Genomic DNA, 26873 nt, shown 5'->3' with positions numbered 1-26873 from the left:
CACCTCTGGTCAGTAGCAGCCTAAGGGAATCTATGGAAATCCATTTATCTACATATTCATCTGTCCATCTTTCCATACATTCATTTATCCATCGATCCATTTCTTCATATCACAGTGATCTTTTAGAGATGACCTGCCCTAAACATCCTCTCCAGACTCATCTTCTACCCATCCTACCCTCTCGCACCTGCTCCAGCCCATTGGCCTTATCTTGGTTGTGTGTTGGTTACCCTTACCTCAGGGCCTTTGCACTGGTTGTCCTTTCTGCCTTGGGTACCCTTCCCCAAACCCATGCATGTTCAGTCTCTCACTTCAGACTTCTGTGTAAATGTCACCTCTTTCCAGACATCTTCCTGACCATCCTAACTAAGATCCTTCCACCCTATCCCTCCATTCCTTGACTGTGCTTTAGTTTGCTTCATCACACTTAGCATTACTACCTGAAACAACATGATGGATTTTTGTTTTTTATCTGTGCCCCAACCAGCTTCATGAAGGCAGGGGTCTTGTTTGGTTCATTCCTGTATTCTCAGTACCTACGACAGAGTCTGAAGAACAAAGTGTAGTAGGTGCTTTAGTTAGTTGAATGAATAAGTGATTTCCCTGAATCTTAGGTTCCTCATCTGCAAAATTGTTAAATGCCCTACTGGGCTGTAGTTTTAGAGGTCCCATCCATAGATGGGGCAATGAAAACATTTAGCTCCATGTGTAGTATGTAGTAGGTGCTCAATAAATGCTCATTAGGATTATTTTAAATAGAGTCACGCTGAGGGGTGTGGTGACATTCTCATCTGTTTTATAAGATTCAAGTTAATACTATCTCCAAATACTATCCACCCCCCCCCCCCCCACGCCGCCAAACTGGAATGTCATTTATCCATTTCTCTGGCCTCAGGAAGGATGGCACGTGGCCTGGCTCAGACCCTTGTCCTGCTGACCTGTGCTGCTTATCTAGACCTTTCAACTAGAAGCTGCTTCTCTCATTCTTTCCACTGATGTAGGGACATTGTGTTCTTTGAGGACTAACTGGGGCTCCCTTACTCTCTTGATTTGTCAGTTTTTGAAACCCAGAGCTCGCTTGATGCCTCAAATTGGAGTCTGGTGGGGAGGCTTCTCGAGGTAATTCTCTTTGAGGATCATACAAGGAGCTCTTGGTACGACCACTTGTGGGAGGCTCAGTCCCCACACCTATCTCTGGGTGTCAGGGAATGGAGGCCCAGGCCTTGTTCAGCTTCTCAGTTGGGAAACAGCATCCTGCTCTGGCACCAACAAGCCTCACAGCCTTAGGTGAATGGCTTGCTCCTTTGTAGTCAGTTTCCATGTCTGTGTAAAGGGGGTTGCAATACATTCTTTATTGAGTTGTTTAAAGATGAAAACAAGACAAGTGAATTAAGTTCTTAGAACAGCAACAGTTGCATGTCACTGCTATTATTATTATTTAGAGTTGCCAGATTTAACAAAGTCAAGATGCCTAGCTACATTTGAATTTCAGTTTAACAGCAAGTAAATTTTTAGCATAAGTATGTCCCAGGAAGTACTTGGGACATACTTGTATACTGAAGAAAATTAGTTGTTGCTGATCAACTCTTAACTACTACTACTGTCAGTATCACTAACCAGCTTTGCTACCCATCAGCAGATTCCATTTTGGTTGCTCTGGGATTTTCCTGGCTTTGGCTCGGAATTACGAAGGCCCAGAAATAGCTCTTGGGACTGACCAGTGTTTGATTGGGGCATGGAGCAGGTCCTGGATGGCTGTCCCTGGTTTGTTTGTTTGTTTATTTATTTAATTAATATAAATTTATTTTTTATTGGTGTTCAATTTGCCAACATATAGAATAACACCCAGTGCTCATCCCGTCAAGTGCCCCCCTCAGTGCCCGTCACCCAGTCACCCCCACCCTCTGCCCACCTCCCCTTCCACCACCCCTAGTTCGTTTCCCAGAGTTAGGAGTCTCTCATGTTCTGTCTCCCTTTCTGATATTTCCCTGGTTTGTAACCAGCTGGAAGCACCTCCCTCCCAGCCTCTCCCCTCCCTCATCCCCTCCCCCTGCTTCAAAGCCCTATGTAACTCTTCTCCATCATGAGACCCTTCCAGGTTACTCAGCTCCTCAGAGCCCCCTTCTGTCATCAGAGCCCCCACCACTTATGTGGCCTTCATAACCTATAATCCTGCAGTGTTGCCTCTCTCTCTCTCTTCTAAAAATTAATTATTGTTAATTTTGGGACCTCTGATGCAGTGTACGATTAACTTAACAGGATGCATCATCATTATAATGGGTCTGCAGGAGGACTCTCTCCTTACTTTCCTAAATACATGCCTTGTTCTTCATTGTCTGCTCTCTCTGCAGGGTGTCCTGCCTGTGTGGTATGTTTCTAGGGCATGTATGGTGGTGTGTTTGCTTTGTGCAAGTTTTTCTTTTTATTATTATTTATTTATTTAAAAAAAAGATTTTATTTATTTATTCATGAGAGAGAGAGAGAGGTAAAGGCATAGGGAGAGGGAGAAGCAGGCTCCATGCAGGGAGCCCGACGTGGGACTCGATCCTGGGACTCCAGGATCACGCCCTGAACCGAAGGCAGATGCTGAACCACTCAGGCATCTCACTTTTTCTTCCTTCCTTCCTTCCTTCCTTCCTTCCTTCCTTCCTTCCTTCCTTCCTTCCTTCCTTCCTTCCTTTTTCCCTTTCTTCCTTCCTTCCTTCCTTCCTTCCTTCCTTCCTTCCTTCCTTCCTTCCTTCCTTCCTTCCTTCCTTCCTTTCTTTCTTTCTTTCTTTCTTTCTTTCTTTCTTTCTTTCTTTCTTTCTTTCTTTCTTTCTTTCTTTCTCTTTCCTTTCTTTCCTTTCTTTTCTTCTTCTTTTTAAGATTTTATTTATTCATGAGAGACACACAGAGAGAGGCAGAGACATAGGCAGAGGGAGAAGCAGGGGATGCAGGACTCAATCCCAGGACCCCAGGATCACGACCTGAGCCAAAGGCAGACACTCAACCACTGAGCCAGGTGTCTCTGTGCAAGTTTTTCATTTAAAAAATAGGCTTTATTGTTTAGAGCAGTTTCAGATTTACAGAGAAACTAAATAGTGTTCCCATATACTCCATACCCAGTTTCCTCTACTGCCAACACCTATGTTAATAGGGTTCTTTTGTCACAATAATGAACTAGTATTGATATGCCACCATTAACTAAAATCTCTACTTTCTTCAGATTTAGTTTTTACCATTTGTCCTTTTTCTGTTCCAGGATTCCACCCCAGATACCACATTCCATTTAGTTGTCCTGCCTCCTTGGGCTTCCACTGGCTATGACAGTTTCCCAAAACTGTACACATTTTTAATTTACCTAGGAGGCACTCTGTTTTACAACTCATTCTGTTTCTGACTTTTCCTCTCACCCTGTATTTTAAGACCACTCATGTTCTGCATGTGCATCTAATCCATTTTTTCTAATGGATGAGCACTTTGCAGTCACTACAGTCACCTGGTCACTTCCCTAAGGATAACAGGCACACATGTTGCCTCCAGCTGTGTGCCACCCCCACAAGATTGAGTAGAAACTGTCACCTCCTTCTGGGCCAGCACTACTTGATCTTCTCTGGCCCTTCTCCTGTCTCCCTGTCCATGCCACCCTGTTGGTGCTAAACCCTGGCTGGAGATTTATAAGCTGGAGCCTCTGAGGGCCTGAGCAGCTCTTCTAGGGACCTGTTGGGGTCTTCAAAACTCTTCCCTTTGTCAGGATGCCCTGTCTGCCCAGAGCAGCAGCCTGCAGCTGACACCTCACGGGAGCGGGGCTGCTGCCTGGCTGCACCTGGTGGCCGCGTCCAAAGCAGGTGTTGTGGCCCTACCTGCTCAGCTGTCCCTGCCCTTCTGGGTTACACTGCCTTTTAGGTCAGGTTTCAATTTGATTTTAAGATAAATGGAGAGGAAATGGGTTTCTATCAGAGACCCATTAGAAATTATTTGTTTAGCCTTACAGATCAAAAGAACTTTGCATTCATCAAACCCTAATTGAAATATCATAGGAGCCATTTCTGACCCTGGTTGCTCTCTGTGTGTCTTGACTCAGGATGTTGATTGGTGCATACCTTCCATTTGGTGTTTTACTTTTTCATTCCGTGGGCAAAGTTCCATGTATTGGCATTGTCTATGTTCATATTTTAAAGGCTTATTTATTTATTTATTTATTGGAGTTCAATTTGCCAACATATAGCATAACACCCAGTGCTCATCCCATCAAGTGCCCCCCTCAGTGCCCGTCACCCAGTCACCCCCACCCCCCACCCACCTCCCTTTCCACCACCCCTTGTTCGTTTCCCAGAGTTAGGAGTCTCTCATGTTCTGTCACCCTCTCTGATATTTCCCACTCATTTAGTATTTATCAGATGACGAAATGACAGTTTGCATATATGCTTTCTTATGTGTAGCCATTTGATTAAAATTTCATTTAAATACATCCCTGGAGGTGCCTACAGGTGGCAGAGACACCTGCATCCTCGCTGCCAATTTGGATACAGGAGAGCAACCTGTCTGGAGATAGCCATCACCGCCAAGTGGGAAGCTAATGTGAGCATTTGAGGGACTCAGCCATCTCGAGCCTTCAGACGGGGTTGTGGAGTGGGTGGGCTGAATAGACCCTTCTGTGACACACCTCCTCCCAACCTCTTGCCCTGACCCAGACAGTCAGAAGGACAGAGGCAGAGACGCAGATTAAGAACGGGGGATCCCTGGGTGGCGCAGCGGTTTAGCGCCTGCCTTTGGCCCAGGGCGCGATCCTGGAGACCCGGGATCGAATCCCACGTCAGGCTCCCGGTGCATGGAGCCTGCTTCTTCCTCTGCCTGTGTCTCTGCCTGTCTCTCTCACTGTGTGCCTATCATAAATAAATTAAAAAATTAAAAAAAAAAAAAAAAAGAACGGGCACCAGGAGATCCCAGAGCGAGGCTCAGTGCCATGCATGTGGTCGGCCCTGGGGGCATTTGTGGACTTAGGGTATAAAGCCCTCCCCCCTGGCGGGTGCTGGAATTCCAGTAGGCATGGCCCACAGCTTCATCTGTGTGGGCAGCTGGACCTTCTGAAGTGGGAATGGTGAGGAGGGCATTGACAGGGAGGCCAGGGGTCCCCTTGCTCTGGACTAGCTTTCCCGGGCTTGAGGCACCAGAGAACGGACAGCAGAAGCTGCCTTTATTCAGGAGGAGCTGGCATCTCTGCCAGGTCCCTGGGCTGCTGTTGGCAGCGGCAGGCATGGAGAGGCAGAGTGCCAGCTGGGAGGCGCCAGGGGCCCACAGTTTCATTCAGGAGGCAGTGCTCTCCTCTCTGGCCTGGTCTTGGGTGGGATCCTGGAACTGACCAAATCCCTTCCCTTTCTGCAGAGGAGACCCCTCCCCCCAAGCCGTAGGATGGCCCTGACCCCTGACTGTTCACCTGTAGCCCTGGACATCTGACATCTCAACCTGAATTACTGCACTGAGCCAGAGAAATAGGCTAGGGGACATCTGAGATATAGGCCATCGGGGATCTCCCACGAGGGCTCATTTAGGGGAAAAAACGTGGGCCGAGAAAATTAGAATGTCTTCTCACTTTCTTAAAACCAGAGGCCACTGTTTCTTGACCTGTCATTACCGCCTGTTCCCACTTCCTTTACAGAAGAGTTTTTATACATCTGATGAAACAGTGTTTGAACGGAGCTGGGGGGACTTGAGGAAATTGTCCTTTATCATTAATCTGTGGTTTTAGGGGAGGAAACCAACTTTCCTGAATGCCTTCAGTGTGCCTGCTAATGTGGATCTTGCTTCCACTTGAGCTCCCTCATTTAGTCCTGGTGAATACCCTGCCAAGTGGCTGTTATCCTCATCTCTTGAAGGAGGTGAGGAAACAGACTCAGAGAGGCTAGTGCTCTGTCCCGGGGACATCTACTAAGTGATCCAGCTGGGATTTGAGCTTCATATGAGCTTTTGGGGTCTTTGTCATTCCAGGGGTGACTACCAAGCCCTTGATAACACTGTCCTAGTCTTCCTTTCCCAGAATTCTTAGGAGAGGCTCTGGCCAACACAGGGCAAATTCAAATGTGGATTTAATGATGCCCCAGTCCACGCCGTTTCTTGGTGATGGCTGCTGTACTCTCACAAGTGCAGGTGGGGAGCACTTGGTGCTGCTGTCGACTTGTGCTAATGACTGAGGACAATGTGGTGATTTCCCCCAGGCTTTGCCTGTGTTCCTATCCCGTGTGCCCCACCTGGAGGCCACATGTGGTCCTCACCTGCCTCTCTTTGCTACCCCCAGGGGCCCTCCAGAGGACACAACAGAGACAGCCCCAGCAACCCCTGCCCCTGGGACTGCACAGCTGAGCAGAGCGGAGCCTCCGCAGGGCTGGCTGGATCTCATCTCCTGGGGAGCTGGGGGCTCTTGGCAGCCTGGGGTGTGTTACAGAGAGAAGTCGGGGTAGGGGAAGGGCAAGCCCCCCAAAACTGGGTACGGATTTCCTTTTCCAAGGAGTTTAAAAAATTAACAGTATTCTCACTTGATGCTAATAGCAATCCTGTGGAGGTGGTTAGGAGCAGCTCACGTCCCCTCATCATGAGGAAACATAAAATACCTTGTTAAGCTGATGACGAGCCGGGCTGTGCCTTGCAACTGCTCCCCCTGTTCTCTTAAAATGACTGTCCAAGGGCGGCATTTTGTCTACATGGTCCCCTACCCGGAGATGAGCAGTGTCAGGGTTGTGAAAGAGGTCAGGCAGTGGGGGTCTAGTGGAAGGCAGGCTGAGAGTTTCTGCAGGGGATGGAGGTGGCTGGGGTGTGGCTTCCATTCAGGTCCAGAGCTCTCTAGGATTCCTCAAAAGGGGCTGGAAGGAATGTTGGGGCGTTGACTTGCCAGTCCCACCCTACAGAACAGAGGATGAGGACCAGTGTCTGGCCTGGCTGAGGCCCTCCCCTTCTCCTAGCCAGAGCATCACCCCAGCCAGCTGTGTGTCCTGCTATTGAGGTCCAGAGACATCCAGGAGTCATATCTGATGCTTGGTAGGCGATGAGGATGGTTCTGGGGCTGCTTCTAGCCTGATATGTCTCCTCACCGAAGACAAGGTCTCTCTGCCCCCCAGGTCAACTCATAAGGGTGCCTCGATACCTCATATCTGATGACCCTGGGGCTATGAGGCAGCGTCAGGACCTCTTAAACCTTGGGGTTTCTGAGAATAGAATTCAGGGGCAGAATTAATAAACTTGGCTTTATTTTCACCAACACTTAACTAGAACTTAGCGTTTACTTCAATTAAGGATATAGGCACAGGGGCACCTGGGTGGTGCAGTCAGTTGGGTGTCCAGCTCTTGGTGTCAGCTCAGGTCATGATCTTGAGGTCCTGGGATTGAGCCCCATGGTGGGCTCCATGCTTAGCACAGGGTCTGCTTGAAGTTCTCTCTCCCTTCTTTCTCTGCCTCTCCTTCTCATGCTGGTTGTCTCTGGCTCTCTGTCTCTCTAAAATAAATAAATCTTAAAAAAAAAAAAGGATATAGGCACAAACCTACATTACTATGAGTTCCTGAGAGTTTGTCGTGGATAGAAATCACACAGACTTGTATTGCATTGAAGAGTTGTTGCACAAATCTCCAATAGCATGTTACTCATCATTGCTTTGAAATTATGACAGTTTTGAGATATGCTGCTAGGTCTTGCTATCTAACGTGTTGATAAGGAAGCAAGTATATGACTATATTTTACATTTAAATGTTTTAGTGATTATATTTGTATATGCATAGTCCTTCCTTATATTTTACACATCTAAAAATATTCTGAGAAGGGGTCTCTAGATTTTAGCTGTCTTAGGGCTCCAAGGCCCAAATAAGATTATGAACCCCTGAACATAATCCCTAAGACTTAGGAGAAACCAGGCATTGAGTGGTGGTCTCACCTGGCTGCTGTGGGAAGGGAGGAGAGCACATGCAGACACACACTGGCTACTCTCTGGAGACGGCTGGCCCAGAGAAGATTCCTGAGGAGTCCTGAGGCAGGGGCCTAATTTGAGGGGCATGTCAGCTGAGCACACTTGTGACATCAGCTGAACCTTACATACTGCCCCTGCTATTTGGGGCCTGCATGGCTAATTGCATTTGGAAGCATGTGCTTTAGTCCATGATGTGCTTGAACCCAAGGACATGGAGAGGAAAGAGGGCTGAGCTGAGTGCCAGAAGACCTGGGTTCTAGGTGCTGTTCTGCCACCAACTGGCTTCTTTTTGGACCTTGACTTCCTCATCTGGAAAAGGAGAAGGTTGGGCACCATCAGGGATTCTCAGACTGTGTGTTTGAGCATACTAGCTTCCTGTGACTTACACTGATGTAGTCGGTGCTAAACTGATACTGTCTTCTCATTTAACTGGAAAATTGCAGCGATAAAGGTAATTCTCAATTTAAAATTATTCTTAGGGGTGTCTGGGTGGTTCAGTTGGTTGAGCGTCCAACTCTTGATTTTGACTCAGGTCTTGATCTCAGGGTTGTGAGATCGAGCCCCACGTTGGGCTCTTTCCTGGCTGTGAAGACTGCTTAAGATTCTCTTTCTCTCCCTCTGCCCCACTTCTTCCTCCCCCACCCCAATTTTTTTCCCCCTTAAACCTTTGGAGGCTGCCTGCCCTGAAGTACTTGCTGAGGGCAAAGGAAATGGATGAGAAGTACAAGGATATTAATGGGAAAACTTAGGATTGGCCAGTCATGTTTGGTTTTGCAACTTCGTTTCGGTTATAGTTTTTTGTTGCCTATCTCGTGAGTTTTTCCACTAAAGTTTGTCTTTGTTTGAATGTTGGGATTAAGCATGTTGGTATTGGAAGGACCTTTGTAAAGGGTTCTGCACTGTGGCCTGGAGGTATCTGAACAGCTCCTGTGGGGCTCCAGGGCCCCTGCCTGGTTGAGCGTTTGTGAACATATGGCACCTGGAGATGCATTCTGCTAAGAAGGCTGACCTTTGTTCTGGATGAGCAAACGGTTAGTGGATTGGTGAGTCTGAGCGGGGTGATTGCTCTTCTTCAGGGGAGATAATGCTCATGTTTACTTCACACCACAAACCAAAGCAATAGTGCCCTGATACATTCCCAGCCTTCCCTGTTCTGTGTGCCCTGACTATGAGGAGGACAAACCAACAGTACTTTGGAAGTAAAGAAAGAAGAGCTGGCAGGGTTGTTAGCCATGTCACCATCTTCTGAAGCAGACAGTGCACTGTGGAGACCCCACCTTCCTTGACCCTCCACCCCTGTTGACATGGAGCTCAGCTAAGGCAAGAGCGCTGTGAATCTCCCCAGCAAGAGTCATGAAGATTGCCATTTATGGTGTGATGGCTCCGAAGAAGCCCTGGGTGGATTCTTATGTCTTCCACAATGTGTTCACCATCCGGTGAGCATCGCGGTTTGGGGGTCTCATCTGCTGCATACCAGCCCACCGGGGATAACCACCAGATGCCGTGTCCAGCTCAGCAGTCTAAGGGGCTGGGTGACCCCTGGCATTCTCCTAACTGTCTTCTTGAGTTTCCAGTCAGGAATCCATCCATGGCTGTCAGGTGTCGAAGGGTGGAGTATGTCTGGCTGTGAATGTTTTAGCTAAAGCTGTTTCTCCCTTCTCTCTGAAATTGTCCAGCCCAGGGAACTTACACTTAGCTCATCCACAGGCCCTGGGAGGGTAGAGGCTTCCCAGGCTGCAGAGAGGGCCTGTGGCGTTTTAGCACCTTTTTAGGAACAGGAAGTCAGAAGGAGTGGAATTTGATGGGTATGCTGTTCTGTTGTGTTTTCTTGGTCAAGTGCAGACATAGGAACCCCAAAGGCTTTGGAGCTGAAGCCCCGAGGCCCTAAGGTTTTGCGTGGGTTTGCTGCTGGCTCCCTACACACCCCACCCATCCCTGGTTACAGAGCTGTGTGTTGCTATGTACTGTTCTCACTGTGCACCATGGGGTTGGGGGTGGGGGCATTCAGACCAGTTCATGCCATGGTCTATGAGCAGGGCCTGGGAGCCCCAGCTCTGCTAGTGGAATGTTTTAGAAAACCAGTGGCTTTCGGTAGGAGTTACTTCCTGTGAGTTACGTGGACCTGCCCAGCAGCAGAATGTAGTGGGAAGAATTTGGTGTGTGGAGGGCAACAAGTAGGATTCACTGGCATGTGCTTTGGGGCAAGTTTGTCAGCCATGCTGCGTTGGTTTTCTTATTTGAGACCTGTAGCCGGCACCTTCCCCAGGTGAAAATACTTCATATTCCTCTTTGCCTTGGGTTTTCCATCTGCCAATGGGCTTGAGTTGGCTCTCCCACCTGTCCATGCTTTGCTTTAATTTTTAATTTTTTTAACCCCCCTATGAGGTGAGTTGAATTTCTTCCCCATGTTCCAAATGAATGAAAATGCCTATTGTGTGGATTTGGCACCCCCAAAGAGAGGAGGGGGTGCAGGGAGTTTACTGTCTAGCCAGGAGACGAGAGACTCATGAGGGCACATGTGCTGACTGAGGCTTTTCTGGGTCAGAAAGTCTTACAATTTCAGTTTTCTGAATACCATGATTGTAATTTTGGATACCATTGCTTACCAGTTTCAAGATTTTCAGGATAGGCATTTACTATCTATACTGTTAGTTGTTGAATGTTTTTGCTAAAATGGCTCACTTTTAAAGCTTAAATTTATTTTAAAAGGAAATATTATGTTGTTATAATTGGAGAACCAATATCACTGACCAACAAATAGACAATACTGCAAAAATAAACCACACCAGTGATAAAATAAGCTTATTAATTCCTGGCTGGATGCAGCTGGCTGAAGATCTCAGGCTGGGGGACCTGCTCCATCTTCCTTGAGAAAGGAAGCTTCACTAATGTCGGAGATATTGAAGGTATATTGGCATCTAACCAAGACTTTATCTTTGCAGAGTGATTGGAAAGGGGCTTTTTCACTATTTAAAAATGGTCTTTTAAAAAATATTTATTTATTTTAGAGAGAGGGAGGGGGAGAGAGCACACACATATGTATGCATGAGTGGCAGAGAGGCAGAGGGAGAGAATCCTCAAGCAGACTCCCCACTGAGGGCAGAGCCTAATGTGAAGCTTGGTCCCAAGACCCTGAGATCATGACCTGAGCTGAAACCAAGAGTTGGACTTGGCTTTACCCACCAAGCCACTCGGCACTCCTAAAAATGCTATTTAATACTCTGTTGTGTCTATTACATGATGCTCCTTGTTCCATGTTCCATGGTTGGGCAACATCACCGAAGCACTTAGCATACCCTCTGAGCTTCACTTGTCCCTAGATAGACTGAAGACTTTGTAATGTTCTGCTTTCTTTATTTCTTTGTACAGTGTCTGGCACATAGTAAATACTAAACAGTGTTTGTTGAATTGATTCAAAGCATAATGTGTTAGCATAGACAGTAAGTACACTGTAGCACTGAGGGGAGGGATGGATCCATAAGAGTTGGGCTTGGCAAGGGAGGCTTTCCAGAGATGGGCCCCTCTCACAGCCACTTGGAACCTGTCCCTTCATTGCTCCCTCATGAGCCCTTTTCCTCCTTGGTTTTCTTACCTCCTTCTCCAACCAGGGAAGAAAATACCACAGCAACCTGCTTCCCCCTCAGAGCCACCCCCCCAAAGAGAAGGCTGAGGGGAGCCAAGACAGGGGTGGAGGAGTGGGAGGAGGGAGGTTGGGGGATGGAGGGGGGCCAGGGTGGAAGGGGGATGGTGGGGGCATGTCAGGAGACCTGTGGGCTAAGCCTGAGCCCTTACAGGCTGCCCTCAGGTCCAGCATTAAGGGGAGTCTGGTGCCCTTCCCAGGGCAGAAGCTGAGCCCTGGGGGTTGTAGGCTATCCTCTTCTCTCATTCCATCCTCCTTGCTCTCTAGCTGCTTCCCTTTCTTCTTTTTGTCAGCAGCCTCTAGCCCTGCACCTGTGGGTGGATCCCACAGCCCTGAAGACCACTGCAGTGAAGAACTTAGTGGTGGTTGTGCTTATCTGTGATGTGATTATACAGTCATCTAGGAAAAGACACAGGCACCATTGGCTGTGGACACTGTGTCAGTAGCTGCCTGCATGACCCATGGCTCTGCCCTGAAGGCCCCTCTGGCATTGGGACCCGACTGTCATCCAGTTTCTAGTAGTCCCAGTGTTGCCAGGGATGGGGGCAGTGGTATCTGTTCTCTCCCTCCCACGGTGGGAGTCTGGACCCTTCCCTCCCTGAACATCTTGCTGCTGCTAAGTTATTAGTAATGACCACCATTACTTCCACTGTGCTCGGTCCATCAAGGAACTAATTTAATCCCTTTAACAACCCTCTGGAGTATTTACCGTGACTATCCCTCTCTTGTAGAAGAGAACGGTGAGATTACCTGTCTTGGTCAAGGTCAAACAGCTGGTGTCAGATAGGGATGCAGACAGACCCTGGGTCTGAGCTCTCAGTCCCTGTGATGTCCGGCCTCTCCAGGATGCTTCTGTCACCTGGGCATAGGTGGGGGAGGGATGGCCTTATTCTTGCCATTGGGGTTGCTAGCAGTAAAGCAGGGTCAGGATTGGAGAAGGCAGCCTCTGAACTGGACAGTCGTCTCTGCTCACCTTCTTGCTCCCTGTGGTATACACACCTGTCTTCCCTCCTGTCTGCATGGTGGGGGGGGGGAGTCATGAATTGGGGAAGAGTTGCACCCCACAGATACCTTTTAATTACAAGGTTTGTAATTTGCGTCTGTTGCAAGAATCTATCTGCTCAGGACTGGCCCTGAGTCCATTACATGGCGTGGAGCCAGCAGGCAGGGATGAGAGGCAGCACGTTGCCCAGGAGGGTGAGGCTGGAGGGGGCTGGGGAAACAGCAAGAACTGGGGAGCACAGGGTCCCAAGCTTCTTGAGGCCCCAGCAGGGAGGACAGTGAACCCAGGTTGCAGGTCAGCTTCCACGGGAAGCAGGGCGGGGACGACCTCTAGGTATGTGTACTGCCCTTTCCTGCCTTCAGGCTTCGGAGTGGGTCTGGGGTGACCAGGAGACATCGGTCTTGAGCATGCTCAGCCTTCCTTCCTTGTGGTTTCTCCCTGCCTGGTTTTGCCATCACTCAACATCCTCTGCATATACTCTCAGGTCTTTCCTTCAGATCCTTCATGTAACCCTGCTTTTAGTAGCTGCACCCTAATGGGGGATCAAAGCCTCAGGCTTTTGGGCACCAGCAAGTGGAGCGGGGCTCTGGAAATCACACCCTGCTGGCTCTATTTCCAAGAGCTTTGGCCCCAGACGGGCCTCCCTCCTTCCTTTGCCCCCAGCTGTCATAAGCCGCTTACCTTAGAGCCTAATGCCCTAACAGCCAGGCAACATTTGGGATGGAATGCCCTTAAGTGCAGAGGCCTCTCTGCTGATCTGGGATGAGGGAGGAGGACGCGGTCAGTACATCTGGGGAGGTCAGTGTTTAATGAAGGAAACAGGAGGCAGACGGTTTTTCAGGGTCATGTGGGATGACCCCTGTAAATGCACAGGTTTCTTCCATGTGTGGCTACTTACAGAGGGTGAGTGGTTAATCTGCTCACAGCCTCCTGCATTCTGGGTCATTCCCTCCCACTGTTAGGATGCTCAGGAAATGGAAGCTAATTCAGTCATTAATCTTAGCCTAAGCCACGCTGAATCGGACAGAGACACTTGGATCTTCCTCCCTCAGACGCAGAGTGTAATACTCTCCAGGACCAAAGGGCTGTGGTTGATCCAGCTGCTCCCACCTTCACTAGTTTGGGTAATGGCAAACTGCCCAGACCTCATCTGGGTATACGTAGGTACACATCCTAACTGTCCTGCAGTAGTGACTCGGACCAAGGGGAACAGGGCTGGAAGGTTTCCTGAAGGAGAAAGTTCTCATGTAAGCAAAGTTGGAATGCCAGGCTGAATCTGAATCCCAGCTCAGCCACCAAGCAATGGATAAGCTTGGGCAAACTGTATGACATCTCCTGTCCCTTTGGTTTTCTCACTGGATCTCTTTGAGTGGTTTCGAGGAAACATCTGACACATGGTGGACACATAATATTGGTCAGGAAGGGGTACCTGGGTGACTCAGTGGTTGAGCATCTGCCTTTGGCTCAGGGTGTGATCCTGGGGTCCTGGGATCAAGTCCCATATCGGGCTCCCCTCAGGAAGCCTCTTCTCCCACTGCCCATCTCTGCCTCTCTCTGTGTGTCTTTCATGAATAATTAGGTAGAATGTTAAAAAAAATATTGGTCAAGGAAATGAGATTCAGGGAGATGACACCCCTAAAGCACTATGAGCAGTGCCTGGCATTTGCCAGAGGTTCAGCTTTGGTTGCTATTCTAGTTCCTTAATCTCCGGTCCAGAGATCTCTAAAGAACTTTTGTCTTTTTCTGGCCTCTAGGCCAACCTGTCTATAAATGAGATGCAGTCTTCCATCCAAATGAGGCCCAGCCCTCTTCTGGTCTGGCTTCACGGACCAGTGGCAGACTCTAACACCTGCCTGCTGTCCACATGCTCTGGAGAGCCCTTCTTTAAAAGCCCCCCCCCCCCTTCATCTTTCTAGAGTCTCTGGAAAGCTCTCTCAAGAGCTAAGACCCAATGTCCAATACCTTACCAGCAGGCTGACTGGTCTCCTGGAAGCCTCACCTGGAATCATAGAGACTTTTGTCTTCCTGGGCCTGTGACTAGGTCTTCAATCTATGCTCTGGGTTGAGCTGACAGTGTCACTTATTACACTGAATACCTGATTTTAAAATCCTCATCCAACTTGAAGTGTTTATATAGTAGTCCTTTTTTGAAGTGAATAGTCAGTGTCATTTATCTGCTTTCTAAACCCGGACTTTCAAATCTCAAACTTCCCTTCCTCCTTCAAGGGAGGCACTCCTGTACCTTTCTCATGTGCTTTGGTGAGAAATGGCATACACTGTACAGCTCTAAGCACAGTCTAGCCTATCAACCTATGGGAAGAAGGGGGAATATAAACCAGTTCTTTTGCTCGCTTGTGCAGTATCGTAAAACTCAAGAGGGAGGCTCTTCTTGGGGTCTAGGTCTAACCCAACTCCCTCCAGAGCAACTGTCTGTTGGTGAAGGAACAGATCAGATGGCATGTATTTGATTGGCCCCGCTGGGTCTCATGTACGTGGGGATTTGTCCCCAGAGCCTTGTTTTGAAGCTCCCATGTCCTAGGCAATGGAGCCAGTGGGAGGATTGGGAAATACCTTCTTTGTGGGCCCAAGGAGGAAGAAGTCTGGTGATCTGCAGATTGGAGCTCTCTCTTCCCAGCTTTGTCTCAGACTTGGGACAGTCATGTGACTTTTCCCAGATCTTGCATTTCTGTGTTTGTGGCTGGTTTGGGTTCCTGTGTCATCTGTTCCCTGTGGCATTGGTAAACAGGCCAGCCTGCCATTACCTGCAGAATCACATTGTCCTTGGTGGGCTGCGTGAGATGTCTGTGGGTCATCTTGTCTGCATCCCTGTGTCTGCAGCAGGCTTCCTGGGTCTGTGTCCTTCAAACATCTCCCCAGAGACTTCTTCATCACTTCAGATAATATGTCCCTGTTCTTTGTAGTGACAGGGTTCTTCCTAGAGTCTGACTTGAATCTCCCTTGCTGCCATCTTAATACCATGGTCTACCTAATCCGGCCTCTAGAGAGGCAAGGAACAGCTGCTTGGCCCTGCCCCTGTTCCTTCCTTGTTCTTGTTGGGGTGTCACCTCCATGCATCCAGCTCGTGAATCCCCCAGCAATTTCTTTGTCACTAGATCACATTGCAAGCTCCTGTCCAAATGCTGTCTGGCCGCATCCTGTTCCAGGCATCTCCCTCCCACCTGAGTATTTGTGTTTCTGATTATTTATCCCCAGATGCAATGGCCACATTTTTCCAGGTTGAATCTGCTCTTTGTTACTTCCTGCCTGGGTTTGCTCACATCTCCAGGTCCCTTTTGCAGCCTCTGCTTGCTGGGCGGTGTGCAGACTGAATGGAGCGGTTGGGGAGAGCCTGTTCCCCTGCTGAGAAGGGCCCCACCCCTCTGAAGTCAAGTCCCTCCCCAGGAGGACATCTGAACTGATGAACACAGAAAGCCATCAACTGCTGCCAGCAGGGGGACGACCTACATGGAGACCTGTCCCAGCTGTTGGGCTTTCCCTGAGTCTCCTGAGCGGAGAACAAGGGGACGCCTTCCTGCCCTGTTGGCCTTAGCTCTATCTGAACAGCCATCACCAGTTCTAATTAAATACTCAGCAGATGAAGCCCCCCCAGTGCCAGATGAGGCAGTTGGGGTCATTTCCTGCTGGGGAGGTGGCTGGGCCAGGATGGCAGAGGCCATACAAGTTAAACGCAGGGGGAGAGTGAATGATTCCCCCTGCCTTTTTTTTTTTTTTAAAGGTAGAGTTGATTTCATTTTAGTTTTTCCTCTTTTATTTTATTGTAAGCCCCTATGACTCAGAACGTCAAGAGTTACAAGGGACCTTTGAGAGTCTTTAATGCGCATCTCATTTTACAGATGGAGGCCCATGGAAGTTTGCTAACTTTCTTCAATTCCCAGAAGCGTGATAAATTGTCCTCTGCCCTCTAGATGGGTACTTAGCATTAGGCGTGGAAAGAGTTAAAATCTGTCGTGAGGAGGAGGGGCTCAGAAATGGAAGTCTTTCCAAACAAGCCTTCCCTCCTGCTGTGGCTTTCCTCACTCTTCACCTTGAACTAGAGGGCGATGTTGGGTACCATGGTACCTTTCCAGCCTCCCAGGGCTCTGATTTGCCATGATTGGATCCAGGTCCAGGGGCATGCATGTGGGAGAGTCAGATGCTGCTCCCGGGAGAGTGTCACAACTCCAGTGGCAGGGGGAAGCCGTTAAAGACAGAACTCATGCATCTTGCTCCCTGCCCCAGTTCTCTTTCTCTCGACCCAGGCACAGCTTCTGAGTTTTGAACACGTTGCTATTTAGGAGATTTCCTAAGAAGATGCTGATGAATTTGGAGTGATTTTAAAATTCACCTGGGGAAATAAACAGCTGCATCTTGGAACACAAACACACGCATTTGTACTGCTGTGTCTGTACGCCCCACCCCCACCCTCCAGGCCATCTAGGAAAAGCCAACATATCCAAACCACATAGAAACACAGAAACCCACATGGATGGGCTGAACGAGTGCTGCAAAGGGCAAGGGAGGAGCTGTCCTGCAGATGGGCATATATCGTGCCAGGAGATGGTGTGGTCTTAAGAACATGCGTTTGGACTCCTAGAGACCACCGCGTCCCTGGTTTGTGGGAACTCCTTGCAAGACAGAGGTGTTTCTCTTTTCTGAAAACCTTCTACTCTCCTAGGGAAGGGGAAGGAGGAAGGAGGAAAGGAACAAGCATTTGTAGTCACCTGAGTATATGCCAGACTTGTATTCTCTTCAAGCTATTGTGAAATTATTCCAATTTTATAGAAGCTGAGGTTTTTAGAGATGAAACTCCATTTGAGAGCCATGCACTTTCCATGACACTGTGCTGCCAGCATATTCCCCTGGGTTCTGTGGACCTACCTGACTAAGGATCTTAGAATCCCTAGTCTTTAAGGGACCATTTGATTTTGTGGGATAGCTGCTAACCCACTATATGCATCTGTTTCCTCCTCTGAAGATGGAACTCATGCGATTTGGCTGTTTGGCTGGGTTGTTAGAATTCCTAATAACATGAAGTCTGTGGTCCTCTGAGCTGTGATCAGGAATGACTACTAAAGAGATATTTGCTGGCCTCTAAGCTGGAAGCACTGTACAGAGGGGTCGTTTTAACTCATCTACTGTGCATCTAGCATGCTTGGGTATTTGCTGGGCGGAACTCAGAGTCCCAGCTCAGGGCAGGGAGAGTCTCTCCCACCTTAATGAGATTTTGCAGCTTTTTGGCTATAGCTTGGTTTTACATGCCCATGCTCCCCTTTTTTTCCTGTCTTTAGGAACCTCTCTTTCAACTCTGTTACCCCTCAGTTATGATCTCCTCAGTCTGCCTCTTCACGCCAGGCTTAACCTTTCTGTTGAAGGGTAACATATATCAGAAAAATATGAGTGTACAAATGTAAGTGTGCAACCAAGTGGATACATGTGTGTAGCTGCCACCCAGATGAAAAAATAGAACATTTCTAGCCTCCTCTGGCCCCCTTAGGCCAGAGGGTCATGTGCCCCTGTCCAAAGGTCATAATATCCTTCACGCTTCATGTGTGAATATTGTCTATTTTTGTATTTTATATAAATGGAATTATTCAATGCCTGGCCTTTTTTTTTCCTTCTCAACATTAAGTGTGTGAGAGTCATTTATATTGTGTATAGTGGTGGTTTATTCATTACTTCAAGGGTATTTATTTTGTTGTTTGGGTGTACTACCATTTACTTTTTCATTCTACCATCAGTGGATGTTAGGGTTGTTTTTTGCTTTAGACTATGAATAGTGTTACTTTGACTGTTCTTTTGCAAGCCTTTTGGTGAGTGCACTTCTGATGGGTATACACTTTGGAGGGTCAAGTGCCAGGTCATATGGTATATATATGTTTGTTTAGCTTTAGTAGACATGACTGACCAGCTTCCAAAGTTTTTGTATCAATTTATACTTTCTCTTTTTTTGAAAGATTTTATTTATTTATTCATGAGAGACACACAGAGGAAGACAGACACAGGCAGAGGGAGAAGCAGACTCCCTGTGAGGATCCTGATGCGGGACTTGATCCCAGGACCCAGGGATCATGACCTGAGCTAAAGGCAGACACTCAACCACTGAGCCACCCAGGCACCCCAATTTATACCTTCCATTATCAGTGTCTGAGAGTTCCAGTCTCTCTACACACTTGACAACACTTGATCTTGTCAGTCATTTTAATTTTAGCCATTCTGGTTACATATGTAAGTGGTATCTCAGTGTGGTTTTAATCTTCATTCTCTGATGGCTAATGAGATGAAAACCTTTTCATATGTATTGTTTTTCCCCCAGCCATTTGGAGATCCTTTTTTGTGAAGTGCTTGTTCATGTCTTTTGCCCTTTTTATTTTATTTTATTTTATTTATTTTGAAGAAGATTTTATTTATTTATTCATGAGAGATACACACACACACACACACACACACACAGAGAGAGAGAGAGAGAGAGAGAGAGAGAGAGAGAGAGAGAGAAGCAGAGGGAGAAGCAGGCTCCATGCAAGGAGCCCGATGTGGGACCCCAGGATCATGCCCTGGGCCAAAGGCAGGTGCTAAACCACTGAACCACCCAGGGATACCTCTTTTGACCTTTTTAAAAGTTGAGTTGTCTATCCTTTCCTCATTGATTTGAAGGAGTTTTTCCTATATTCTTGGTACAAGTCTTGTGCTAACTATCTGCTTTCCAAATATCTTTTTTTCTGCTCTGTGGTTTTCCTTTCATTCTTTGTATCTTTTGGTGGATAGAGGTTCTTAATTTTATTCTAGTTCAATTTATTAATCTTTTTCTTATGATTAGTACTTTTTATGCTCTGTTTAAGAGATAACCACCTCTGTAGTACAAGTCATGAATATATTCTTTGTTGATATCTCCCAGAACTTTATTGGTTAACACTTCACATTTAGAGTACAATCCACATAGAATTTACTTTTTTCTTGCATGTGTGGTATGGTGTGAGTTGTGATTAATATTTTCCCCCATGTGGAGGTCTGATTGACCCAACAGCATTTATTGAGAGAACCATCCTTTCCTGTGGCTCTGCAGTGTCATCAAACATGTATAGGGGGCTGCTTCTGGATTCTCTATTTTATTCTATGGGTTCGTTTGACCATGTATGCACTAATATCTCATTATCTTTTATTTTTATTTTTTTAATATCTCATCTTGATCACGGCATTTTATATTAAATATTTCATAGACTTTCAAATTTTTTTTACTTAATATTTCCATTTTTTTTTTTATCTTAGACAAGCTCCTTTAGTCTGCCTTCCATTCCCCCCACTCTGCCCCAAATACCCTTGTATAAATGACCATTGCCATCTGGTTGGTGCTAACCTAACAGAGGTATTTTAGTTTTCAGCTTCCCTGTTCTTACAGCAGCATCCAGCACAGCTGACCATTCTTTCCTGTTTGAAACACTATCTAACCTGATGCCATGCTTTCCTAATTTCTCTCCTACTTCTCTGGCCACTTCCTCTAAGTCTTCCTGGCTGGGTTATTATTTTAAATGTTGGGTTGCTTTGAATCTCATTTCTAGGCACCCTCTTCTCATTTTACAGTTATTCTCAAGATGATTTATTTACAACATTTCTGCTGCCATCTTCATGGTAAAAGAGCTCCTAAATTTATATCTCCATGTAGAATTTTCTTCAGAGCTTGAAATCATGAATCATCTCAATCAGAATTTTTTCTCAGTGGTTCTCTTACTGAATTATTTTTTTTACCCAGAATTAAAAAAAAGGATTTATTCTTTGAGAGAGAGAGAGAGAGAGAGAGAGAAGAGGGGCAGAGGAAGAGGGAGAGAGAGGGTCTCAAGCAGACTCCCCACTGAGTTTAGAACCTGACATGGGGTTTTTTGGCATTTTTATTTCATGGCCATGAGATCATGACCTGAGCTGAAACCAAGAGTTAGATGCTTAACCACCTTAGCCACCCTGGCACCCCAACCCAGAATTATTTTTACCTTCCTGTCCTTCTCTGTGTACCCAGATACCCTCCAGCTGGGGCTTCAGACAAGGGGTTTAATCTCTTTAAGACTCAGTTTCCCGGGGATCCCTGGGTGGCTCAGTGGTTTGGTGCCTGCCTTCGGCACAGGGCATCATCCTGGAGTCCCGGGATTGAGTCCCGTGTCGGGCTCCCTGTGTGGAGCCTGCTTCTCCTCTGTCTGTGTCTCAACCTCTCTCTCTCTATCTGTGTCTCTCATGAATAAATAAATAAAATCTTAAAAAAAATATTCAGTTGCCCCAGATCATTAACTGGGGTGAAATATTTCTCTCCTTCACAAGGAAGATAAGAGAATTACCTGATTTATTTCTGTCAAATTTCTTTGTTCTCTTAAGAGACAAATAATATCTCTATAAAATGTTGTCAACCCTCTTAGATTTCTACGAAACACGCTTCCTCATTTTCATCTACATTTTGACCATCTAGAATGATAGAGCTTCAAAGGGAGGGAAAATGAAGACCCAGACATATCAAGTGGATTCCTCCCACCACAACTGGTGATCAAGAATGCTCTCAGTTTGTCCCATCAGAGTCGCCTCATAAAAAACACTGGTGATTCTCAGAAACTGGAGATCTGATGTCCAGCCTTGATTATTGGTTCAGGGAAGGAAAAGAGCTGCCTTTCACTCTGCTGGGGAATTGACAAACAAGCCTGTTTATTTGTTCATTGCTTAGGCCCTATGATTCCTCACTATAATCACTGTTTAGAACATTTTTAGGACAGAATCATCCCCTGTTTCAGTCAAAGCTGGAATTTTACTATCATAGTGATTACTAATCAGGATTTCAATTAGATTGAAAGTTCCTTGTGTGTGTGTGTGTGTGTGTGTGTGTGTTCCATTTGTTCTCAAATTGTAGCATGATCAGGATTACCTGAAGAGTGAGAATGTATTTCTTTGTATGGCTTTATTGGCCCTAGGGATTATGGTAGATATGCTTATTTTTTCACTGTCTATTCTGACTCATTGTTTTACCACTTCACTTACTACTTCAAAGGAGTAGAACCTTTACCATCTCATAAGTCCTTTTACCCTTCCTCCTTTGTTTTGTTGTTTTCTTATGTATTACAGTTATATACATTGAAAAATCTGTCAGAAATGCTATAATTTTTATTTTTAACTACTAAACATATTTTTAAAAAAGATTTATTTATGAGAGACAGACAGAGAGAGAGAGAGAGAGAACACAGAGGGGGAGGGAGAAGCAGATTCCTTGCTGAGCAGGGAGCCTGATGGGGGGGCTCCATCCTAGGACCCCAGGATCATGACCTGAACTTAAGTGTCCAGTTGGCAGACACTTAACCAACTGAGTCTGCCAGGTGCCTCTAGACTTATTTTTAAAAAATAAGAAGAGAAGAATTGTATATTTCATTCACACAGCTATTTACCATTCTTGTGGCTCTTTCTTCATTCCTGATGTTCTAAGTTTCCTTTTGGTGTCATTTCTCTTCTGTCTGAAGAATTTCCTTTAGAAAAATTTCCTTTTAGAGCAAGTGTTTTGGCAATAAATTATCTTAGTTTTCCCTTCATCTGAGAAGATTTTATTTACAAATGATATTTTTACAGGTTATAGAATTCCGGGTTGATGATTCTTTTCTTTTTGCCTTTGCAAAATGTTATTCTACCATCTTCTGGGCCTTTGTGTTTCCTGATGAGAAATCTGTACTCATTCACATAATTGTTCCCTGTTTATCTCTGGTGGTTTTTTCCCTTTATTTTTAGTTTTGTCAACAGTTTGATTATGATCTGTCTGGGTATGGATTTCTTTGGGTTTATCGTGTTTGGGATTTACTGGGCTTCCTGAATCTGTATGTTTATATCTTTCACCAAATGTAGGAGAAAGTTTTCAGTTAAAAATTTTTTTTTTTCCTGCACTGAACTCAGTCTTGTCTTTCTGGAGGTTTGGTGGCATTAATGTTAGATCTTTTTTGGCAATTTCCCATAGGTCTCTGAGGTTCCGTTTGTGTTTTCAATCATTTTTTTTCTCTGTTGTTCAGATTGGATGATTTCTATTGATTTTTTGAAGGACTTTCTTCATTTTGTCACCCGCATTCTGTTATTGAGCCTATCAGTGAGCTTTTGATTGCAGTTAGTGTATTTTTTCCTGAAATTTCTGTTGAGTTCATTTTTATGTCTTCTGCTTTTTTGCTGAAATTTTCTATCAATGTATTTCAAGAGTGTCCTGTCTTGAGGCATTTTTTATAATAGCTACTTTAAAGTGTTTGTCAGATATTTAGTATCTTTGTGAACTTGACATCTGTTGTCTTTTTCCATAAAGACATTTCCTGGTTTCTTATATGCTTAGTAATTTCTGATTGTATCCTGGACATTTTCATTATTACGAGACTCTGGGTCTTGTTTAAATCCTATTTGTGTTTTAGCAAGCAATTGATCTAATTGGCTTTGGCTACAAGTTCTGACCAGAACTCTGTGGGCCGTGGTTTCAATATCAGTTTCATTTTCAAAGCCTTGTGCTATTTGGATCTGTCCTGCAGATGCTACCACGTGGCCAGTTTGGGAAACGGGCAGTGGTCTACCACACAATTTAGTCTTTAAAGTATGTAGCATGCTATTTAGATGTGTGCATATGGAGCCCAGGGGTAAGTGAAGGAATTCATGAACAGCCTTATGGGGTCACTTTGCTGTGCTCCTCTCTCTCCATGATCTTTCTGTGTCTTCTAGTTTGCCAGGATCCCTTTGTCACCTTTTCCCCCCAGAAACCTTGGAATCTGCTTTCCCTCCTTTGCCACATACTTCCTACAATTGCACCTGTATCTGGGACCAAGTGGTGGGAGGACACAGAGAGAGGCAGCAACAAGAGTTTGTTCCCCCCTTTTGGAGGCCTATCTCCTGTATTCAGAGGAGAACATTCCTTTCTCTCTCTCTCTCTTTTTTTTTTTTTTGAACATTCCTTTCTCTTAGACTTCTATGGGCCCATAGGATAGGGTGCAAAAGAATGAAGAAAGGGGATCCCTGGGTGGCGCAGCGGTTTAGCGCCTGCCTTTGGCTCAGGGCGCGATCCTGGAGACCCAGGATTGAGTCCCACGTCAGGCTCCCAGTGCATGGAGCCTGCTTCTCCCTCTGCCTATGTCTCTGCCTCTCTCTCTCTCTCTCTCTCTCTCTCTCTCTGTGACTATCATAAATAAATAAAAAATTAAAAAATATTAAAAAAAAGAATGAAGAAAATAAAGAGAGTTTTCTTCCATTCTCTCTGAGTGTTAAGAGACTCCTTTTTTATTTCTCCAGTCAAAACTAGAGGGCTTCTCTTGGGGCTCTTTGTGATGCTGATGACCCCCACATCTGGCTTTTGGACCACTTTGAGTCTAAGCTGGGAGGATACTGATGGAGAAAGACACCAGTTTGGTACTCATTTAAACTCCCTTCTTCTTCCTCAGTCTGCCTACTACTGTTCACTTTGCAGAATTCTCAGGTAGCTGCTCCATACCTTCTCTTTGGGTTTTATTCAGAAGAAGAGAAGCAGAGAGTGTGCTTATGTCATCTTACCTGAAATTGAGACTTTTGGAAGACTTGTTGAGAACACAGCTTTTCATCCCTCACCCTGAGGGTTTCTGATTCAGTTAGTCTCAGGGCCTAAAAATTTGTATTCCTAATGAATTCCCAGATGCTGCTGATGCAGCTTGTTCCAGAACCACATTTTGAGAACCACTGATCTAGTCTATCCTCAAATAAACATGGGAAAACTTTTTGTCCAGAGTAGAATATAAGTCAAATTACTTCATTTTAGTAATTTTAAGTACCCAGTGGTTTATTATTTAATAAACAGAGAGAGAAAGGACAGTGGAAATCCCTTGGTTGAGCAGATGAGATTAAAGGAAATAAAATATGGAGTTTATTATCTATTAGATGGCCAAATAGGAATTATGGTTGATGCTTTATAAGTTTATAGAACTTCACAAGTTTATAGAACTTAAAACTTGTGGAAATGTTATAATGGAGAATTTCTATTATTGAGATGTCTGCTCTAGGTATAAATTTTTAAAGCAGAATATCATGGAATATCTAGTAACTCTTGAATTTCTTTGTGGGCTATCCCTTTGACTATAGGAAAGACAGTAAGAGGAACTAAGTTTTCATCTCATTTCCAAATAACAAGGAAAAGCTGTTTGGCAAAGGAAGAACCCCACTTGGCCATGCCATCTTGCCAATGATGAAAGTACAGAATGTAGGGTGTGATCAGATATAGCTACCAGGCTTTTCATGTACATATATCTTAAATCAAAGAAAAGGTAGATATTGCTTGAATGTATATCACAAGAATCAGAATTTTAGAAAAAAGAAGTCCAGTTTTGCTCCCTGGTCTTTAACACAGGGCTTGAGAAGTGGTTGCTGGGTTGAGGTCTTTCTATCTTCCACACTAATGTGTGTCTTGGGGAAAATCCTAGAAGTTAGAGCCACTCAAAAATCATTAACTTCAGATTAGGTATTTATAAATACAGAGCATTCCATCAATCTGTTCTGACATGCACACCTCTGCCTTGGGCTCTGGGTGGAAGGCTCTCCCCTGAGGGATTCCCAGGCAGGTCTAAGGCAGGGCTTGTTCTGTTGCCCGATGCTATTCCAGTGTGACCAGCTGGAAGCACATTCTCCTCTGGCCTGTGCACCAGCATTGAGGCTGCGAGTATCTAGAGCAGCTGTCATGATAGGGAAATGAGCTCTGCAACCACAAGAGGCCTTGCCACTCTCTCCAGACCTCTGAGGGAGATTTTCCATGCTGCTAAGGACTCAGTACTGTTGAGAATTACCACCTCTGGGCAGATTTGTTTTTCCCAAGTTGCAGGTCTAGGCAGAAAATTAAAAAAACAAAACACCAAAAAAAAAAAAAAAAAAAAAAAAGAATGGAATTTTAAGCCCCCAGGGCCACCGACCAGAGAAGGCACAGACTTAATGAGTCCTATTTTCCGTCTGTGCACCTGCTTTTGCTTGTCCACAGACACACGGCCTCTGAGCCTCTGTCCTCTGTCGTCTCAACTCTTAGTCCCAGGGCATTATTTACACAATTGCCCCCGGAGTCCTCCAGGCCACCAGGAGGCAGAGAAGGGCCATGGAGGGCTGCTTGGCTAAGTGAAACTCTGCAAACCATGAAGAGTCACTGTCCCCCTTTAAGAAGGCTTTACTTCTCATTAGGCCCTGATCTAAAAAGGCTTCATTTTCCCTTTGCTTGGGAACCCCACTTTGTCATTCCTGAGTTATCTGTCTGGTGGCCAGCACATCCCAACTCCGGCACCGTCAGTGTGGCATGACAAGGGAAGGACTGTGGAGAAGAGGACACATGGTCCTGGTTCCCAAGAAAGCCACAGGTGGGGGAAGGAGAAAAAGACACAAGACATTTAGAGTCTAAGAGTCCCATCCTTGTGTAGTGATCTTGACTTCTGTCATGACTCCTGGGGGCTCAATCCGTACGCTGGCCTGCAGTTTAGCACATTTCTTCTTGGAGTATGATTGCTCCTGTCCTGCTCTTCCCAGAAGCATGTGCACTTCTTGAGGTCAGGGGTCATGTGGCATTAATTTCTGCATTTCTGGGCATGAGCAGTATAGAAGAGTGGTTAAGGACTCCTGCTTAGGGGCCAGGCAAGTCTAGATCTAAATCCCTGTGTAAGTGTCGAAGCTTTATCTCCTTCATTAGGAGTTTGCATTTACATTTTTTTAAAAAAGGAGGGGGTCATCTGGGTAGCTCAGTTGGTTAAGCATCTGATGCTTGGTTTTGGCTCAGGTCATGAGATTGAGCTTCATGTGGGGCTTGTGCTCAGCACGGAGTCTGCTTCAGACTGTTTCTCCTCCTTCTCTGCCCCTCTCCTCCGTCTAAGATAAATCTTAAAAAAAAAAGAAAAAAAAAAGAAAAAAAAAAAAAGAAAAAGAGCCTTATCTGTAGTATGTACCTCCCAGGGTTTATGTGAGGTATACAGAAGATAATGCTTGTGAAGAGCTTAGAGCTGTCCTGGGCGAATTGCAATGTTCAAAAGACCTTAGGTCCCCTGCTCCTCCTCCTTCATTCTGTTCCACCTCCTTCCTTGTTTCCAGAGCTTCACATAGTGTTTGGCATAGAGAAGGTGTGCATAATCATTGGTTGAATGACTAAGAAAATGTCTAAAGAGAGCAAACGAATTATGACTCAGCAGTATGGCTTGTTGGGCCTCCTGGGGACGGTTGCCTGCATGTCCCTGGACACTGGTGGGAATGGGCTGCTGCAGGGCTGTGGGGAGGCGTTGGGGAAGTAGTGGGTTCTCTGGTTGGTCTCAGCCCTCTGTGCATGCTCTGCTTG

General features: G+C 45.9%; 1 protein-coding gene across 3 annotated transcripts in view; it reads left to right on the top strand.

Moving 5' to 3' along the window:
* The window catches only part of ANO2 (anoctamin 2), a 341963-nt gene that overhangs the window by 25533 nt on the left and 289557 nt on the right, over positions 1–26873 (top strand). The gene's annotated exons all lie outside the window — the stretch shown is intronic.

The sequence above is a fragment of the Canis lupus genome, chromosome 27 (genome assembly GCF_011100685.1).
Source record: "Canis lupus familiaris isolate Mischka breed German Shepherd chromosome 27, alternate assembly UU_Cfam_GSD_1.0, whole genome shotgun sequence".
In the NCBI taxonomy this organism is placed as follows: Eukaryota; Metazoa; Chordata; class Mammalia; order Carnivora; family Canidae; genus Canis; species Canis lupus.
The sequence above is the reverse complement of the archived record's forward strand: the minus strand, read 5'-3'. Positions and strand labels throughout refer to the sequence as shown.